This window comes from Lissotriton vulgaris, chromosome 6 (genome assembly GCF_964263255.1).
Source record: "Lissotriton vulgaris chromosome 6, aLisVul1.2, whole genome shotgun sequence".
Lineage (NCBI taxonomy): Eukaryota > Metazoa > Chordata > Amphibia > Caudata > Salamandridae > Lissotriton > Lissotriton vulgaris.
The window spans coordinates 1,768,625,952-1,768,645,092 of NC_141694.1; the positions used below are offsets into that span (position 1 = coordinate 1,768,625,952).

General features: G+C 42.5%; 1 long non-coding RNA gene across 1 annotated transcript; it reads left to right on the forward strand.

Annotated features, from left to right (window-relative positions):
* The first annotated feature begins 15,617 nt into the window (after window positions 1–15,617).
* LOC147709442 (uncharacterized) lies at window positions 15,618–17,500 on the forward strand. The gene is made up of 6 exons (XR_015296552.1): window positions 15,618–15,678; window positions 15,785–15,893; window positions 15,993–16,098; window positions 16,214–16,312; window positions 16,439–16,503; window positions 17,250–17,500. It is a non-coding gene; the product is annotated as an uncharacterized LOC147709442 (long non-coding RNA).
* Window positions 17,501–19,141: the final 1,641 nt, after the last annotated feature.

Here is a 19,141-nt window from a genome sequence, read left to right on the forward strand (position 1 = left end):
CGACTCCGGCACAGATCCGGCGCGTCCGCTGCTCGCGTCCGCTGCGCGGAGACATCCCTGCCCGTTTTTATGACGCTGTCAATCGCGTCAGGAACCGCTACCCGACCCAAGATGGCCGCCAAAACCGGTGCTCTGCTCTCGGCATCAACACTCGGCCGAGAGCAGGACCGGAGCAAGAGGGGAGGGGGTGAAAAGGGATCTGAGGCGCTACTGAGCGCAAGGGGACACAACACGCCAAATACTGCTCAGATGTTGCCAGAATGAAAAATACACAAATCGGTATTAAAAACAGCTAAAAATAAAGTGGAAAGGCAAGAGACCTCCCGGCTTCCACCTCAGGAGGAGGAAAAGTGCGTTTTCAGTCAGAATTACGAGCACTCACCCTTGCGTCCCTTTTATGACGCTGTCAATCGCGTCAGGAACCGCTACCCGACCCAAGATGGCCGCCAAAACCGGTGCTCTGCTCTCGGTGTCAACACTCGGCCGAGAGCAGGACTGGAGCAAGAGGGGAGGGGGTGAAAAGGGGTCTGAGGCGCTACTGAGCGCAGGGGGACACAACACGCCAAAACCGGAGCAAGAGGGGAGGGTGTGAAAAGGGATCTGAGGCGCTTTAGTCCAAAAACTCCCCTCCAAGCCCTGTTCTGTAGTTGGTAATATCAATGTAGATGGTATATCTTCCACAACTATATCTTGACTTGCCTCAGGCACAGGCTCAGATAAAAGTTCTGTAGCCTCTTGTATAGCCTTCCTTGCCTGGGACTTGGGTATATGCTGAATCTGTTTCCGGGGTATTTTTCAGTACTTGACCCTTTCGTTTTTTAGCGGTCGGGATAGGACGGCTTCCATTTATTTGCTTCGTTTTTTGTGCCCTTGTAACTACGCTAAGTTTATCGCTGAAAGCAGGAGAGGAATCTAAAGAATCTAAAATCTCCGGAATGCTAGGTGACTTAGCCAACGATACAACACATCCATTACTTTGTAAACCTCCATTAACCAAGCCATCATTTGGGCTTGGGCTGATAGTGATATGGCCACTTTGGAGCATTTGAGAATCTAAGGACAATCTGCGCTCTGTTAGCTTTATTTCATGGATTATGGCAGATTCAGCTCTTATTAGGAAGGCATCCAGGGTGCCAACTACCCGCTTCCCTTTACCATCCTTTTGTTTTGCCATTCGAAATATACCCCCGCAAGGCAGTAGCTTTTCACCAAGAGAAATAAGACTAAACAATTTTGAGCCCTACAAGGGTAACATAGGCATATATAACACTCAACAAGCTGCTGCCGATACCAAATAGTACACCAAGTTTTTCCAGTCCCGCTATACAATTTTCAAGCAATATCTTACATGGTCCAGGGGGTAAATGTTAATACCGTGGCCCTGCCCGGCCTCCTTCGGCCCTTGATTGCCCGGGCTTAGCCCGGCGCACCCCCGCGCGTGTCCCACGGAACGGAGATGACAAGCTGTTAAGGAATGCTGTGGGTGGAAGGGTAGGGCTGTGGCTGGCGCTGTGTTCTCCTGCTGTCTCCTGGGGCCAGTAGTCCTCAGAGCCCCTGCAAGCACACACTCTGCGAAGCGTCTCCTAGTCCTAGATTCCAGGAGACCAACTCCCGGGACCAAAAGCCAGGGAGGCACCTTCCACTCTAAGCACCGCTCAATCTGCTTAAGGCGCCTTTCTACGAGTGCCTCAACTTGGCACCCTGCTGCCCTACCCGGCCTTGTATTATTTTAGCACTCACACCTGCACAGCCTTAACCAGCCTCAATGTTTCCATTCCCCAGGTTTCTTTATGACGCCATTTACAAAGAGATCTTCTGCCAACGGAGAAGAAATACTAATATTTCTGGGGTCTAGTTGTGCCAGAGTTTTGTAGATCACAATGTAGGACCCGATTAGCAAAAAGTTACCAAAAATCAAACGTGTCATATCGTTAATAGCTAACCAGGCCCCATTCCCCATAAAATCGGCTAACGTTTTAAACCCTGCGTGACCCCAGTTTACAATAACTATGGGTTCAATCTTAATCCTTAAAAAAGTGAAAGCACCAATTAGGGGAGTTGTTAAGTTGAGGAGGGGGAGGGAATATCTCTTAAGCATGGCATCTCGTCGTTTGAAAAACCAATTCAGGGTCTTGTATCGAACAAATTTAGGTGATTTGAGCACAAGCAGTGGGGATGGGATCTGGACTTCTAAGCATAATTAATCAAAGAAAAAATTTATAAATGAACCCACACCTGGGATTGTATTTTTAAATCTATCTAAGTACTGCACAAAGTATGCGTAGTAGTAATCTTTTAAATTTGGTAATGAGAAGCCTCCATGTTCAGTTTCTTCGTATAAAGTCTGTATGTCCATTCTAGGCGGTTTTTTTGCCCAGACAAATGCGCAAAACATAGATTCTATCCTGGAGAAAAAAGAGCCAGACAAAAAAACTGGGATGGTGGAAAATAAAAAGTTAAAAAGGGGAAGTATTGACATTTTAATCAGAGCAATTCGACCGAGAATAGATAAGGGTAATGAATCCTAGCGGACAAACATTAAGCGGACCTTCCGAAGCAAAGGGACAAAATTAAGTGTATATAAGTCCTGAACTGTAGGAGAAAATAAAATCCCCAAGTATCTTTTAGGTTTTGAATTAATACAACCATGCAGATCTGGATGTATGACATTACCACGCATGCCTTTACAACGCGGTTTTTACAATGAAAACCTTTATAGCGCATAGCGCTTTGGGGTGCTGGATAGTGAATAGTTTAATTTACTATTCCAACTCCAGTCCCCGTGGACACTAGGGAAGACGTTGGATAGTAAATTAAACTTATTCCCTATCCTAGAGCGCTCCCCAGCGCAATGCGTTGTAATGGTTTGCGTTGTAAAGGCACTGCGTGGTAAAAGTTGCGTTGTAAAGGATGTTTCCCTGCAGATCTATGAATAAAGATACTAGAAATAATAGTATCGCTAGTCTAGATTCCTTTTTAGTTTCTGTCAGTCAAAACACACGTTTTAGCTATGAAATTATCCTTTTAGGAGATTTTAATATTCACCCATGCAACGGCCTTTGTGGATCAACGATTGGGGCAGACCCTGCAGGGCCAGTAGGGCCACATTTTGAGCATTCTACTGAGGGGGCAGAGTTAGAAGATCTATTGGCTTACCATAATCTCTATGAACCTAACTCACCCGAAGGCACTATTAGATCTCATACCTACAAAGGCACTATCCCGGGGTCCACTATCGACTACATATTCATGACCCCAGGGATCCTGAATAGGGTAACGACATATAACACGCTGGTGTCTGTACATAGCGACCACAATCCGGTAGTAGCAGAGGTAGCCTGGGGGCAGTATATGGGCCCTAAGCCCCAACCACAAGAGGCCCTCACTATAGTACGTCCAGTGGACCAGGGGAGAAGGCTTAAGTGGGCCAATGTAGTGCCCAATACTTTTCATGCAGAGCTTCTACCCAAAATCAGCTGCTATCTAGAGGTCTGCCAAAACACTTCGTCCCCGGCTAATGAAATTAAGGGGGCCTTTGAAGCAATTTGCAACCAAATCGTGATGGATCTTATGGCCAGCACGAGACGGGGAACCAGCAAACTCCATCGCAACTTCCATCATCGTCCCAATCTTTAAGAAAGGTAACCGGGACGATCCAGGCTGTTATAGGCCCATATCTCTCCTGGACTCTGCCGTTAAAATCTTAGGCAGAGTCTTGTTAACCAAGTTGAGGGAGAGTATAGAGAAATGCGGTGGGCTAGCCGAAATACAATATGGGTTCAGGGAAAAGAGGGGCACAGTGGAACAGTGCTCCAATTTACATCTTCTGATCGCCAAATATACGGTCGCCAAGGAGGGGTCCTTATTTCTAGCATTTATGGACCTCTCCTCGGCTTTCGATTTGGTGAACAGAACTAAGCTCTGGGCCATGTTACTGAAGATTGGGATAGACGGGGCCCTGGTCAGATTCATGGCCTCTTTACATCAGGATCCGTCTGCTAAGGTCAGGGTCACCAGGGAGGGAAGATGCAGTGCCCATTTTAAGTCCAGGCGTGGGGTAAGGCAGGGCTGCATATTAGCCCCCTCTTGTTCACCATATACATCAATGGCTTGGGGAAGTGCCTGGGAAGACCGGGGGCGATGTTCCGCGTGTAGGAGAAGCTAAGATCCCCGCACTCCTATACGTGGACGACGCAGTCCTTATTGCCCGCACTGGTAACGCCCTGCAGAGTTTGCTTGACGCATTTGGTACCTTCATGGATGATCTGGATATGAAGGTTAACGTGGGCAAATCGCACACAAAGATAGTAGGAGCACATAGGCGTAAAAGTATGAATAAAACCTACAGATGTAAGGGTCAGAAGGTCTCCATAACGGCAGTTTTTCCTTACCTGGGGGTGCTCTTCGATGAGATGGGGACGTGGGGCCCACAGGTTAGGGCAAAAAGCCTATCGGTGACCAGGTCATCGGCAGCCCTTATGGCCTTTTCCAAAAGATTGGGGGCCAGGCCAATGGAGGCCCTACTAAAGGTTTACACCTCAAAATGTTTGTCAATTGCCATGTATGGTGCCCCAATTTGGGGTTACGCACAGCTTGAACCTATTCAGAGAGCCGAAAACAGGTTCTTACGCTCATTACTGTCAGTCCCCCCATCAACTCAAACTTATTCTATCCACTCGGAGGTGGGCATGGACTATATAACTGACAGGCTAAACCTGGCTCCGCTGATTTACTGGCTAAAGACGTGGCTTAACAAGGAGGTAACCTTGAACCACTCTATTATGGAGGATGTTATGTCACTGGAGCACTACAAAAAGATCCCTTGGCTGGATTATCTGAGGAAGTCTTTTCATCGGCTAGGAAGATTGGAACTCTTTGAATCCCCCCAAAGTATAAGAAATAAGGATGTAGTTTTGATCAAGAGGCAGTTTTTGTCCCTGGCAAGATCTAACCGAGAGGAAAAAGAACTGCAGAAGCCCTCGTTCAGGTCTCATTATTTAACAAAATGCTCTATTGCCATGGAACCTTATCTTACAATAGTCACAAGACCCTTCCATAGGTTCCTCTTGACTAAATTTAGATTAAATCTGATCCCTTACCAACTGATAAATTATCCTTCCTGGGCCAAGCCAGAGTCAGCCCCCCCGTGCTCTTGTGACAATCACTCAATTCAGGATACCACGCATTTTGTCTTGTTTTGCACAATGTTTTCAGTGCCCCGAAAGAATTTCTTGCTCCCAATTTTAAGGGAGGCGGCTTTAAACAAGTTAAACCGGCACTCCTTTATTTACAGTCGATGAGTACCATTCGTATAATTTTCTGTATGGGAAGTTTCTTGGCCGCAGCAGTGCGTATCAAAGTTAAACATGCATCCATCGACAGTATCCAATGAATTTCGTTTACTGTAGATTATATTGGCTATTTGCACTGCCTCTGCTGTTGCAGATATTTTTATATGTAACTGCTTTTTTAAGGATGTATCGTAATGCCTTGGACATGTATTTTAATCTCTTTTTTAACATGATTGTAGTTGATGCAACTGTAAATGTATTTATGAATTTTTGTATGCAATGTCTTTTTATGATTTTTCCTAAAATCGAATAAAAGTATCTTGACTGACTGACTGACTGACTGGATGTAGTACTGGGTCTGCTCCCCCACAAACCAACATTTCTGTCTTTTTTTTATTAATTCGGTAACCCCCTAAAGCCTCGAATTCTTCAAAAATATGAAGAGCCTTTGTCTGTGATAGAAGATCCGGTTTAATTAATAACATAATGTCATCTGCGTATAATTTTATCTTGTACATAGAAATAACCAGGGGAACAATCTGTTCACAATTCCGAATAGCTACAGCAAGTGGTTCAATAAAAAAAGCAAAAAGAATAGGAGACAAAGGACAACCTTGCCTAGTTCCCCGCTGAACTAAAATTGAACCTGCTAAAAATGTATTAATGATCATATTAGCTGTGGCACCAGTGTACAGATTCTCTATTAAATTAATAATTTGTTGTGGGATCGCAAAATTTTTCAAAATAATAAAAAGTGTGTCCCAAACCACTAAATCAAAAGCTTTTTGGCATCTAATAATAGAACTAAAGCCTGTAACCCCAGTGACTCAAAGTAATCTAGTGCCTCAGTCAAAAAATGTGTATTTGTAAATAGTTGCCTTCCTATAATGAACCCATTTTGAGCCTCAAACAGGCGGTTCGCCTTCACCTCGTCCCACCCAACAGCCCGGGAACAGGTTGGGCGGGGAGGCAGGCAGGCAGGCGGGCTCCCTGGCTGGCTGGCTAGCAGCAACAAACAACAACGAGCAGCCACGGACCCCAGCTGGTATCCAGCCGGTGTCCAATGAACTCACCAGCTGTCCAATGGCTCAATGGCACTCAGGATCAGATGGTTCCACGAACTGCAGCGCCCTCTCCTCTCTACCTCAGGCCGCTCAGTCCTGTTGACAGCGGTAACACCAGCACTCGATAGTGGTCCCTTGGCAGTTAGCACTCTGCTCTCTGGTAAGGCCGTTTGACCAGCAGCTGTATAGTGGGACCCCAGTTCGGTTCGTTGGTACCGGCGGGAGAGCCAGCGGGGGTGAGGTGAGCTGGAATCTGGAATCGGGCCTTGGCGTTTTTCGGGGTCCTCCAGCTCACGTCCAGCTTGCATCCTCCTACTCCGCTCCGCGCTGGTTGTCATAATTTGGGAACCAGCTCCCTAGCACACACTTCCTTCCCTGAGCTGTGGTATCACTGCACCTGCTACATTGATCTGCGGGAGAAAGCACAGTCAAAACCACCAAGTGTCCACACCATGTAGCCTCAATAGGGTAGCCCCTGATGGTCCCCACTGTAGAACCCCTGACCTCAAGTCAAGTCAAGTCAAGTCATACTTTATTCGATTAATTAAAATCATAAAAGCAGTTCCATCACATATGTAAGAAAACAATTCATGTGTTAAAAGCAGTTATTACATTTAAAACAGATCAGTTTCATATATTTACATAGGATAGTACATTTCAACTTAATAAGTATTTGATTACAGTTACAATCACATATTAAAAAACATTTTGCGTCGATTTTTTAGACTTAATACGCGTAGTAGCAACCAGAAAACTTGCGACCCCGAATATTACCCTGGTACTGCTCAGAAGCTGTAGGTAGCGGAGTGCAGGCCGGACTTGTGTAAAGCCTGCTTCTTTCAGAATAGGAACTAAAAATTGTTTCCTACAGTCCTCATAAAGACCACAGAACATAATAAAGTGCATCAGTGTCTGTTCTGAAAAATTATCACAGCTACAGGGGATAGATGGATCTGATTTCCCCCAAACCGGATGGTTCCCCAATTAATAATGGATGATATTAAGTCTAAATCCCACAAGGAGGTTGCGATGGAACGGTCGGGTAACAATTTTCAAGTAGGGTTCCATTAAGGGAGTAGTCTGCAGTGTGTAATTAGCTCTTACACCCGGTTTTTGTACCTCCACTGCCTCCGGTTCCTGCTCTGCTCGACCCAGAAAGTTTTCCTTGATCCATAGAACGTCACCATTCTGAATTGAATTCGGGACAAAGTATAGGTCCGGCCTCCCCAGTTTGCAAAGAGTTTCCTTGATATATACCAACCAACCAACCATGGGATTTTATTAACTTTATCCAGTGCCATGCAGTCTTTAAGAATAGAGTGGTTTAAACTAATTTCAGAGTTCAGCCAGGTCTTAGCCCAGCAAGTCAGTGGTGCCAGCTGTAACTGATCGCTGATAAAACCAAGGCCCAGCTCTGTGTGCACTGAAAGTACTGGGGTCGATTGGGGGACCACTAACAAAGATCTAAGGAATTTGTTTTCTACCACCTGGAGTTTACCTTGTGGTAAAAATCCCCACAGGGAAGCGCCAAACTTTGCTATTGAAAGGCATTTGGACTTGTAAACTGTCAACAGGGCTTCTATTGGGCGCGATCCCAGACGTTTTGCAAAGCTCAATAAAGCTGAAGTCGATCTTGTGACAGCTATGCCTTTCGCGTTTAATTGGGGCCTCCAAGTGCCCCTTTCGTAAAAAATGACGCCCAAGTAAGTAAAGACCGGGACCCTGGAGATCTCTGCTCCATTGCACAAAAACTTTCTTATCTTGGCAGTTTTTGGGCGTTTTCCTGCCACCATCACCCCTGACCTCTCCTTCCAGCGTTTTGAACACCCTTTGGACCTGGCCTGGCATCGGTTCTGCTGCTGTTGGTCCTTCCAGAGCATTAGCTGTGTGCAGCCCTTTTTCTCCTGGCTAGGAGCAAGCTTGAAGGCCTCTACTATGCTCATGTAGCTGGAAGCCCTTAGAGAGCCTAAACAATTCAGAGACCCAGACACAGTGGTAAAAAAAGTAAGTGCCAGACCCAACTTATTGGTCAGGAGGCAGCAGGGGCTCACACTACTCACTGTCATTGTTACGTTTGCCAAATAGCAGTTCCTTTTCCTTCTACTAACCGTCACACTGAAACAAGTGTGACATTTTGTCTATTCCAAGCCACTTCGACTCCTAAGGATGGAATAGACATGCTAGTGGGGCATGTTTTTAAGTATATGGAATTGTGAAAACTTTGCTGGTTCAAAAATAAAATAACAGACAGTGCCACCATGTGGTGGAGTGACATAATCAGGTGCCAATGTTTATGAAAATGGTGTCAGTGCTGATCGTCAGCAAATACTAGCACAAATTAAGCACTGTAAGACACTGTGCCTTGATGTCCCCTCTTCCCACTAGAGAAGGTTGTCCAAGAAAATGACTAATAGGAATGCAGGCATACTGTGTGGTGACTGTCTAGTGAGCATACTTCCACTTTCCATAGACATATATTATTTTCAGTTCTTTATAGACCATATTCCCACTGCAGTGCTCCAGCAATCATTGGCTTGACAACTAGTCAGCTAGCAATAAAATGTTGACACAATTTCCTAAAGCATTTCCGGGACACATATGTAAGCTGGAATCATCTTTAAAGAAGACACTAAACCTAATGTCCCAAAAATTATAATTATTCTCGTGATTTTCAAAAAAGTCATAATAGAATTAAAAATGGTTGCAAGATGCAAAGATCATAAAAAAATTTGAATTGCTATAGTAGTTGGCCCCACTCGTAGTGGCAAGGCGTACCAATGGTAAGATCAAGCTCTGTCTGGATCTAAGAGTCTTACATAATAATATATTAATAGAAAGATTTCCATGATTTCCACTAAACAAAATGTATGAGTGGTATTGACAATGGAACTTAGGTGGTACTCTACCTTTGACATTTCGCTTGCATACCATCATGGTCTCTTACACAAAAACAGCAAAAGGTTGAATGCCTGCCTTATACCTAATGATTGGTATTATTTTAAGTATACGAATTTCAAGCTAGCCTCAGCAGTCTTCAAAAGATATGTGTAACAATAATTTAAAGATACCCAAATAGTTGTGTTTTTCCAGTAAGGCATCTTAATTATGAGTAGGAATAAAACAAGAAGATACAGCCACCTAGAAAAGGTATTTGAGAATCTACAAAAAAGGACTAACTGCAGAGCACAGTAAATGCACGTTTTTTTAGCACTATATAATTTACGTTTTGGATATGAAGTTAGTGGTGAAAGAATTAAACCTAAGTGAAGTATATTGTGAATGATGAAAGACAAATCTACTTAAAATAAAGATGCTTCTAGATCATTTCTTGGGTTGTCCAAATTAATTCAAAATATCAATACCTCATCTAAAGATGATTCTCTTTTTACCACAGTTCCTCCATCACGTTCTTAATGTTGCAGACCAACATAATTTGCTCTCTTATTCTTTCCTCTATTAAGGGACCAAATTGACAGGAGGAGGCTAACTTTATTCCAACAGTGACATAATTCTTCAAACTTTCACCCCTTCTGATTTCTCCTCCCAAAATCATACTGTTCTAGAATGGTGCTGAGTTTTGGCAGATAATGTCTACCTCACTTAACTATGCAGACTTCATACTCATTTAAATCTTCCTCAATAACATCTGTCAAATTATCGAACACATCCTGCCCTTCAGGACCTAAATAATGTAAAAGCAGGGCAGTCTTTCTTTCTGAGCTTAATGATGTCCCACAAACATTGGCCATTTAATTGGTGGATCTCCTGGTGCAGCTACAAAAATGGCAGTGCAGTTACATTTTGCATGATACAGCCCTATAAAGGGAAGCACACACACCAAACCGTAAATAACAGAAGTAATGCTAAATCGAATGCTGAACCTCAATAAATATGACCGTAAATAAATTTACCCCCAATGAACGCACAGATGAAAGAAATTTCTCACAACAAACCACTCAAATGTCCGAAACAGTATTGCTTAGTCAGATATTTTTCCTTTCCTCCACAGTTTGTGCATCTCAATTTTCTGAAACTTTGGATTTTCCTAGACCCTGTCACCAACCAAACTCCTGCTGACACCATCCAAGATCCTCACAGAAATGCCCAGGAACCAATGAGTCACACAATGCCACCTTTTTCAGAGGGTACGCCATCACAGTGTAAATGCCTTGGCAGATGATCAGTGTGCTGCTGCTCCCGAATAGTAACCAGGGTGCTACACCCAGCGCTCACCAGCTAGCAAATGTTGTTTCCAAAAAATGCCGGACTCACCTGCTGTCATGCAGTTTCCAAGGGAATCGCAGCTCCAAAAACTAGAGCGCTAAGCCTGGGGTCACTTCCTGGTAAATGTTGTTTCCAAAGAATGCGGCTGCCCGACTCAGGAATACACTTCCTGATTGACATTGGTGCGCAATAATGAATTTAGCGCATATGCAGTAGCAGCTCAATGAAAGAGTAACGTCACCGTTCACGAGGCATCCAAAAGGCTATATCGATGGACACCAGCAATCTGCATGACCAGAGAACAGACGCAAGCTTAAGCACCATTAAATGGTATGTGCAAAATTTGCTAATGGCAATGCAGCCCGGCACGAAAAAAAAATCCACGGCAAAAGTCAAAGCACATACAAACGTACAGTTCTGCACTTCCCTGATTGCCGCAGTGGGCCAAATCTACAGTCAATTTCAAATGTACAGGGTCAGTGTTTAGAACAACCATTAAGGAATTGACTGTCGCCTCGCAGTGAACAGCTAAGCCTTATCTTCCTTTTCTCCTCAAGAACTCACGCTCTGGCTGTTTATCATTTCAAAGATTCGTAGGTAATCATAGTCGTATGACTAGACACCTGCCAATTTCAAGAGCCTGTGATGTCTCCCACGCCAGGTAAACAACTTTAGAAGAAGCAGACAAACAATTAGATATAGTAAAGAAAGACATTCTATCATTTACAGATTATTTAAAAAAAAGGAAAAATGATAAATTTGTGAAGGACAAAAGGTTTTATACTTTGGAACGGACATATCCATATATAGGAGACAATTTCTATAAAAATGATTATCACCAGGGCGATTTTAACTACAATCCCCAGCAGAGGATCAATACTTTCTCAGACTCATCTGACCCAGAATCCGAAGGAGAAGGAAGTATGGGCTATTCAGATGAAGGACCATATAATCCCCAAAATGGCCAAAGAAATATCCGCCAACCTTTTTTAGGCCAGCGCGATGCGAAACGAGGCAGACAAAGGGTCAGGTTCCAGAATCAATCGAGAGGTCAATACCAGAATCAAGCGAGAGGGCAATATCAGAACCATCAATATCCTCAGGAACCCCACCATTATCTGGAAACCCAGAACAAACAGTACTGGAAGCAAGGGATGTGATACCGATCTTTAATTTGTCCACACATAATTTGACAACTACTGATATATTTTTATTGTCAAAGGGGCTATCTTTTGTCCCCCACACATACGTTAATATCTTTGAATTATATCAAGACATCCATTCTTTCTTTCGGAAGATAAGTTTAAAAAAATTTTTTGCGGACAATGATGAGATGGATGGAGATAATAGGGTAAATAACATAGTATCCCTTCCGTCAACCTTCACCCCTAGCCTGGACCTAACAGGCCCAGAAACTGCCATCTTTGAGAAAGTAGTTATGAGTCGTCTGGAACAAGCGGTTCGCTTCATTCCAAAACCAAGATATAACCTAACCAAAGAGGAACACACTTCCCTCAATGAATTAAAAAACAATACATCTGTTATTGTGAAAAGCAGTGACAAGGGGGTGGAATTGTACTCTTGGACTCTAAGAAATATGAAGAAAACATGACAAACATGTTAAATAATCCTGCCTTTTATAAAAAGATCAGGCTTAGTCCAACAGAAAGGATTATAAAGACTATACATAAGATCACCACAAAATCTCTGGATGCAGGTGTTATTAATGAAAAGGAACACGCATTCTTGAATACATCAGACAAGAAAATATCTTGTATCTACAGATTACCTAAAATCCATAAGAATGAACAAGACCCCCTTATCGACCGATAGTGTCAACAATAGGAACCCCCCTTGAGGCAGTCTCAAAATATCTAGATACGGTTTTGCGTCCCTTCATACCTCTCGTACCGTCCTATGTGAAGGGCACAGGGGATGTAATTTCTAAAGTGGAAAACCTTCCCTTCAATGAGAATAGAGATGTCTTGGTTACACTAGACATTGAGTCTCTATATAGCAATATCCCGCAAGTGGAGGCCATTGATGCAACAATGTGGTTTATTGACGTATATAGCATACCCTGCTCAAAACCCTTCATCAAGGAATGCCTCACTTTAGTCTTAAAAGAAAACTTTTTTGAGTTCGGAGAAGATATGTATCTACAAACAAAAGGTGTTTCTATGGGGACCTCTATGGCCCCCTCCATAGCATTAGGCACAATATGTATAAACGCATCCACCATCCAAGAGTGGCCTCATCTTCACTATATAAACGGGACCTTTTTCAATCAACGGGCCCCTTTCCTTTTTTTGCTCAATTCCACCTAAGTAAGAATTTTTATTTGAACACACAGACTTCACAGTCAACTCATACCAGTTTGATGATTAACAATCATTATCTTGACGCATTAAAATTCTATCAATGACAAACATCTAGTCTACAATACTTGCCAAGTTTTTTAAAAATCTCCCTGTATTTGCAACGACTGAACCCGCTCCCTCCCACACTCTGTATTGAAAATAGAGCATTACTCAACTTTGTTCCATAATAGGACAATGTTTATCAACGTTCCCCCAATGTGAAGAAATTGAACTTTGAATATAAGTCTGTTTTTCTGCACTAACATGCAATTCTTTTTCAGAAATTGGACAAACTGTCTAGACCTTGAAAAATACAAAACCGATACTGCACAAATAGTGTGAGTATACTTTCTATGTTTTTCTGTAAGTCCTGACGAAAGCTCCACAGACCCCTAGGGCCCAAGGAGCTGAAACATGTCGATGATTTTTCAACAACTTTAATACTTATAGACCTAGTAACTCGGTCTACATTAAGTACCATGCCTTTTTAAAGCTAAGTGGAAACACACCCCTCAATAAATCCTTGGGGTCACTTTCCCTTTTTAAATCAATTTATGCACATCACCTTTCCCTTTTTTCTTTTTCTTCCTTTTTGCACTGTGTAAGTGGGGAAACCCTCATATCTCTGGACACTGCACCAAATAACCCAGAGGTGCCTCTGGTTGAGGCTGGCAGTTCACGCACAGAAGAAATCCCTATGATAACTGCCATAACTACAATGCGGGGCGGATGAAACATATATACCGCACTCCAAAATTGCATTGAGTTTTTTGAGGGTACTCTTCTTCCTTAAACCTAAGGTTGTAAGGTGTAACAAGTGTCCTTTTTCATTTTTGATAAACCTCGATTAGTACTTAGGGGAAAGAAACGGACACAATATTTCCTCATCCCTCCATTTTGATGAACCCCTCCATAGCAAACATCTATATGTCCCTTTTTGAGTCCAAGTTTATCCATAATGAGATTGCCCCTTCTACGAGTCTGTTTCCCATTGGTATCGATACATTGATGACATCTTTTTTGTATGGACTGATGGGGAACAGACTCTAAAGGAGTTCTTGGAGTGGCTCAATTTAACTGATAAAAATCTCCGGTTTACTGCCCATATAAATTCACATCAAGTGGAATTCCTTGACATCTATATTAAACAAAATAATGGTCATTTGGAGGTTGATCTATATATAAAACCTTCAGCAAGAAACACTCTGATACATTTCAAGAGTTACCACCCTAGCTGTCAGAAAGATAGCATTCCTTTCTCACAATTCCTAACGGTCAGGAGGAATTGTACGAATCTTAAGGATTATGACTCCCAGTCCATGAAAATGAGACTAAAGTTTGTAGAGCGAGGCTACCCCCATCGCCTCATAAGAGAGGCATATAAAAGAGCACGTTTCTACGACCGTGACTCTCTCCTTAATACACACAAACAGAAACAGGATCCGAAACTTGTTTGCATAACCAAACATTCAACAATGGATGCCACGGTTAGGCAAATAATCAATTCTAACTGGCATCTTTTGAATGTGAATCAAAGTCAGAATAAGTTAAGCAAACCAATGTTTGCACATCGGTGTAGTAAAAATTTGAAAGACCTCATAGTGAGATCACGCTTTAGCAAGTTGAATATCAGCCCACTCTATATACAGAAATCCATTGATGGGAGAAATGGAGTGAAGGGTACCTCACAATGTGGCTCTTGCCAATCCTGTGATCACATCATTCCTAGTGAGACTATGACATTGAACAGCTGTACCATAAAAGCGAAAGAACTTTGGACCTGTAATACACGGAATGTGGTGTACCTCATTGTATGCCCTTGTAATTTGGGCTACGTAGGGGAAACCTCACGTGCCATCAAAACAAGAATGACTGAACACAGGTCAGAGATTAAGACTCTGAAATACACAGCTCCCCTTGTAAGACACTTCACAGAATATAATCACTCCCCATCAGACGTGAAATGGAGGATTCTAGAAAAAATCCATATCCCAAATGATAAGGGAGGGGATAAAAATCAGGAAAAAGAAAGAAGTGTTCTGGATTTTCTCTCTTAATACCTTTACACGAGGTCTGAATAATGAGCTACTGTGGGAGAATGCAATAATTTAATCTAGTTTCAATGATCCGCACAAAATGAAGCAGCGATTTTCTGTATGTATGTTAGGAAGAAGAGGAGATTAGTGAATAGATAGTCCCAATTTACATGAGGTTTGAATTATGAGCTACTGTAGGAAAATGCAACAACTTAACTTAGATCTAATGATCGGCATAAATGAAATATGTTGATGTTAGGAAGAATGAGTAGATTAGTAAATAGAGAGTCTTAATGGTTACAATAGATAAACATGTAAGGCACCGTTTTGTTTTCTAACATACCTCTATCCTGACTATGTCAGAAAACGACATATTTTTGCTTCATTATCTTATATAATGGAGCGCTTATGTATATATAAAACTCCTTTAACGCCTATGCAATATAGAGCCCTTGCGTGTGGCTGTCTTCGAGAGGAAAGAGAAACGGTGGGTCCCTTGGGATTTTCTTCCCTTTTCTCTTCTGTTCCCTACACCGCCACAACGAGAAAAATGTATCAGGCCCTTTAAGACAGAGAAGTCACACACCTGTGCATACTCTAGGGAGCAGTACACGTATAAAAGCGCCCCTGCTCTCAAACGCCAGAATTCTCCGGTTGTGAATCAGGCTCCCGTTACGTCGCGGCATTATCCAACTTCAGAAAGGTATGTTTCAATCGCGTAATGACTCTGCTGAGTTATTAGAGTCTGAACTTGCAGAAACGGACTTAATCTAATCTGCACCGCTTTTTATAATTTGTATCTTTGCTAGGCTCCACCGAAGGGCTTTCCAGACCACATCCGTGTTTTAAGAACTCTATTTGAATCGCACGGTTGAAAGGGAAGTCTGCCTGTATCACCAGTTCGGTCCCAACGAATAGGTATTTCTCGTGCCATGCCGGTTTGATTATTTCGGCCTATTGACACACGTCCTGAATTAAGCTAACAATAGCTACATGTATTTACTTATCTTTAAACAGGGCAATAAGAAGAGGACCGCGTTTGTTTTCTACCTGCATTTTCCTGGGCCTGAAGCCGGTTTTATATCGATTTGTCCAATACTAAAGGGTTTGCACACAAGTGCAGGTAACTACTTGCTAACCTCTAAAAACAATATAGACTTTTCTTGCCCTGTGTTTTACTAATATCATGCCTGTGAAAAAGCTTATTTTATAAGGGGCCTTATCTTTCGTCCTTTCAGCATCAACTGAATGAAACTTGTTTTTAAAATAACCAAGAAATACACAGGACTTATGACACTAAGGAATCCCTGGATCCTTATAAGCTCGGCATTTGATAGGTATTTTCCTAAGTATTAAATATCCCCCTATCTCTGTGAAATTAATATGACAATTTAGGAAATATCTCTCTCGAAAAAGTCAACTAATGTTAGTGCATTTCTTTTCTATGTTACCTTTTCTCTTAGTGCTTAAACGAAGCCTTCATTCACTTGGCTTCCTGTTTTTTAAGATTTTTCCGGCTCCACCCGAGGTAAGAAATGTAGGATAATACAAATAATAGAGCTTCTTTTCTAGAATTAAGAAATAGATCAAACCAATAAACCAGGGATTATGCAACAACTTTAATTGAATACTGTGGAAGTATTGGACCTTTTTGTTTTGATATCCTTCCATAACAGATGACATCCCCCTTCTTTGTATAGTTTCTTTGGGCCCTTCAGATAGGTTACACTATGAGAGACAGATATGAGGATATTTCCTTCCAAATGATAAATTAGATACGTAAAAAAGTATGGCATTGATCGTAAATCTTTTTTCCCCTCCCTCTAATAATTTTTCTCTTTTCTCTCTCTCTCTTTCTCTTCTGTTTTTCTCTCTCTCTCTTTTCTTGTTCTCCTCTCTCTAGCCCTCCCTCTAATAAATTTTCACTCTTTTCTCTCTTTCTCTTTCTCCTCTGTTTTTCTCTCCCTCCGTTTTCTTGTTCTCCTCTCTCTAGCCCTAAGACATAGTGTATATAAGTCATTGATCTGTTTACACAAATGTTTTAAAGTTAATTCTTGTGTAAATGTATGTATATATGTATATAGAGATATATGTATATAGGAAGCATACTTGTCTAAATGTTCTCTCTAGCGATGTATCATGTTATATATATATATGTATGTATAATTCTTTCATGTCTGATGACAGATGGTAACACCACTGTATATAGTAAAAAGGCTTTAACTGCGACTGACATAAGGAGATGTTATGACTCTTTGTTTGTTTAAATCTTAGTATTTTGCTGATATTGTCCTGAGGAAGACATAAAAAGGTGTGTCGAAACGCGTCGACAGAAATCAGCATCCTCAACAATTTTTGGGCATTATTATTATGTTGATAATATTTTTGTGACCTATGTATATTTCTTTGGAGTAACAGCTTATTTTACAAAAATCCATTTTTTATCCTTTCAATTTTAATTATATGTATCAATGAATATGTTCATATACATTTTTTATCAATGTAATTAAACTTTCTACTTTATCATATAGTAGTCCTTTTTCTCCTTATGGTGTGTTTTTTCCTGTTTTTGTCAGACTTTGTATTTTTGGCCTGGGCCTTTACCCTTGCATATGTTTGCTTAACCATGACCCAGGAAATGTATCCCTTCCAGGGGGTCCCTGTTACCTCACCGGATCCCACGCCAGGTAATGCAGCTGCCAGCTTCCCCCGCAGGGGGACATCAGCTAGGGCAGCCCTCTAGTGCCGACTAGTCGGAGCCCCCCCCCCCCCCCTCGGGTCCCCTAGGAGGGGGAGGCTCTCGTCACGGGTTGGGGGATGTTTTCATGGATTTGTTCTTTCTTCCAGAAACGCACGGGTTTCGCTCTAAAAAGGGCAAACCACGCCTAGCTGGCTGGCATGCCAGGGCCGGGAGCTGGTTCACTGGAAGGACACACTGGGGCCAGTGTGTTGGGGCTGAGGCAGAACGTCCAGGATTGGATTTTAACCTTTTCTAATTTGCAGGACAGGCGGATCAAATACACAGGCACCAATCTGAGACGGTCAGATGGTAACGTAAGCAGGAATAGCCAGGGCGTGCTCCGTGCTCGGAACCTGAATGCTGTTCCTGTTTGGGGGCTCTAGAGGGCAAGGTCACAACCAGGTTCTAACTACTTGTAGGGGAGAGTAGAAGCAGTCTTAAGCTTAGCAGTTGCGCAAATTAACATGACATTTGCCCCAAGTGTGCCCAAGTACTTTAGGCAGCTGCTGGCATCAGCTCATAGGTGACAGGAGGAGAAACCACAAGGGTAGATTGTCTCCCAAAATATTGTATATGTCTGTCTCACGCATGCACACTCCAAGAACGGATTATCTCACAAAGGCTGCTCCAAACCATGGTCTTCTTAGAGTTTCTTGCTGGTCAAATGGGAGTAATTACTGTAACGGGTCTCCCTCATCCTCATTGTTTTAGTGCCAGCAATAAAGTGTCATTCTTAGTCTTAATGTCACTCATAGTGCATCAAAAGGATGGAAATGTCACACAGGGCAGTTGAGACCTGGGCAGACATGGATGGAGTGGTTAGCTCTCAGTTGGCTAGGCAAGGAAGCTATATGGTAGCTTATTTATTTTATACAACTAGGAAGCATGGACTGAGCCAACAGTTGGCCAGAATGAAGATGTAGTGTTCCTTTTGTAGATGAGGGCAGGTAATAACAACAGTCTTAATTCGAACTGCAGGGTTCGCACGCAGTGGAGGGCCCTGGGCTAGTTGCACTAGTAAGAGTGCGGCCTGAGTCAGATTTATTTAGTGGTTATTCAGGTTAGGTTGGGAGATCTTAGGCAGTATTTCCATGCCCGAAAGTAATGAGAAAGTATTCTAGTGTTCCAAGTTGCCCAACTTGATTTTCTTTTGGATAGGGTGCTTATTAAATAGCTGCCTGGGGTCCAACGAATGCCCAATAGGGGTGACTGGTCACGAGACAGACATAATAGTTACTCTGTACGGTGATCTGGAAGGGTGATTGTCTAAGTAGGTCTCAAAATAGCATTAAATGCATGATGGAGACAATTAGTGACATGCCTATAGAGGTAAGCCTTGTGTTAGGGACAGGACGCCGAGGTAGATATCTTGGTCGGCATACACAGGCAGGTGATTTCAGCAGAGGCTTAGCTAAGCTTGCGGCCA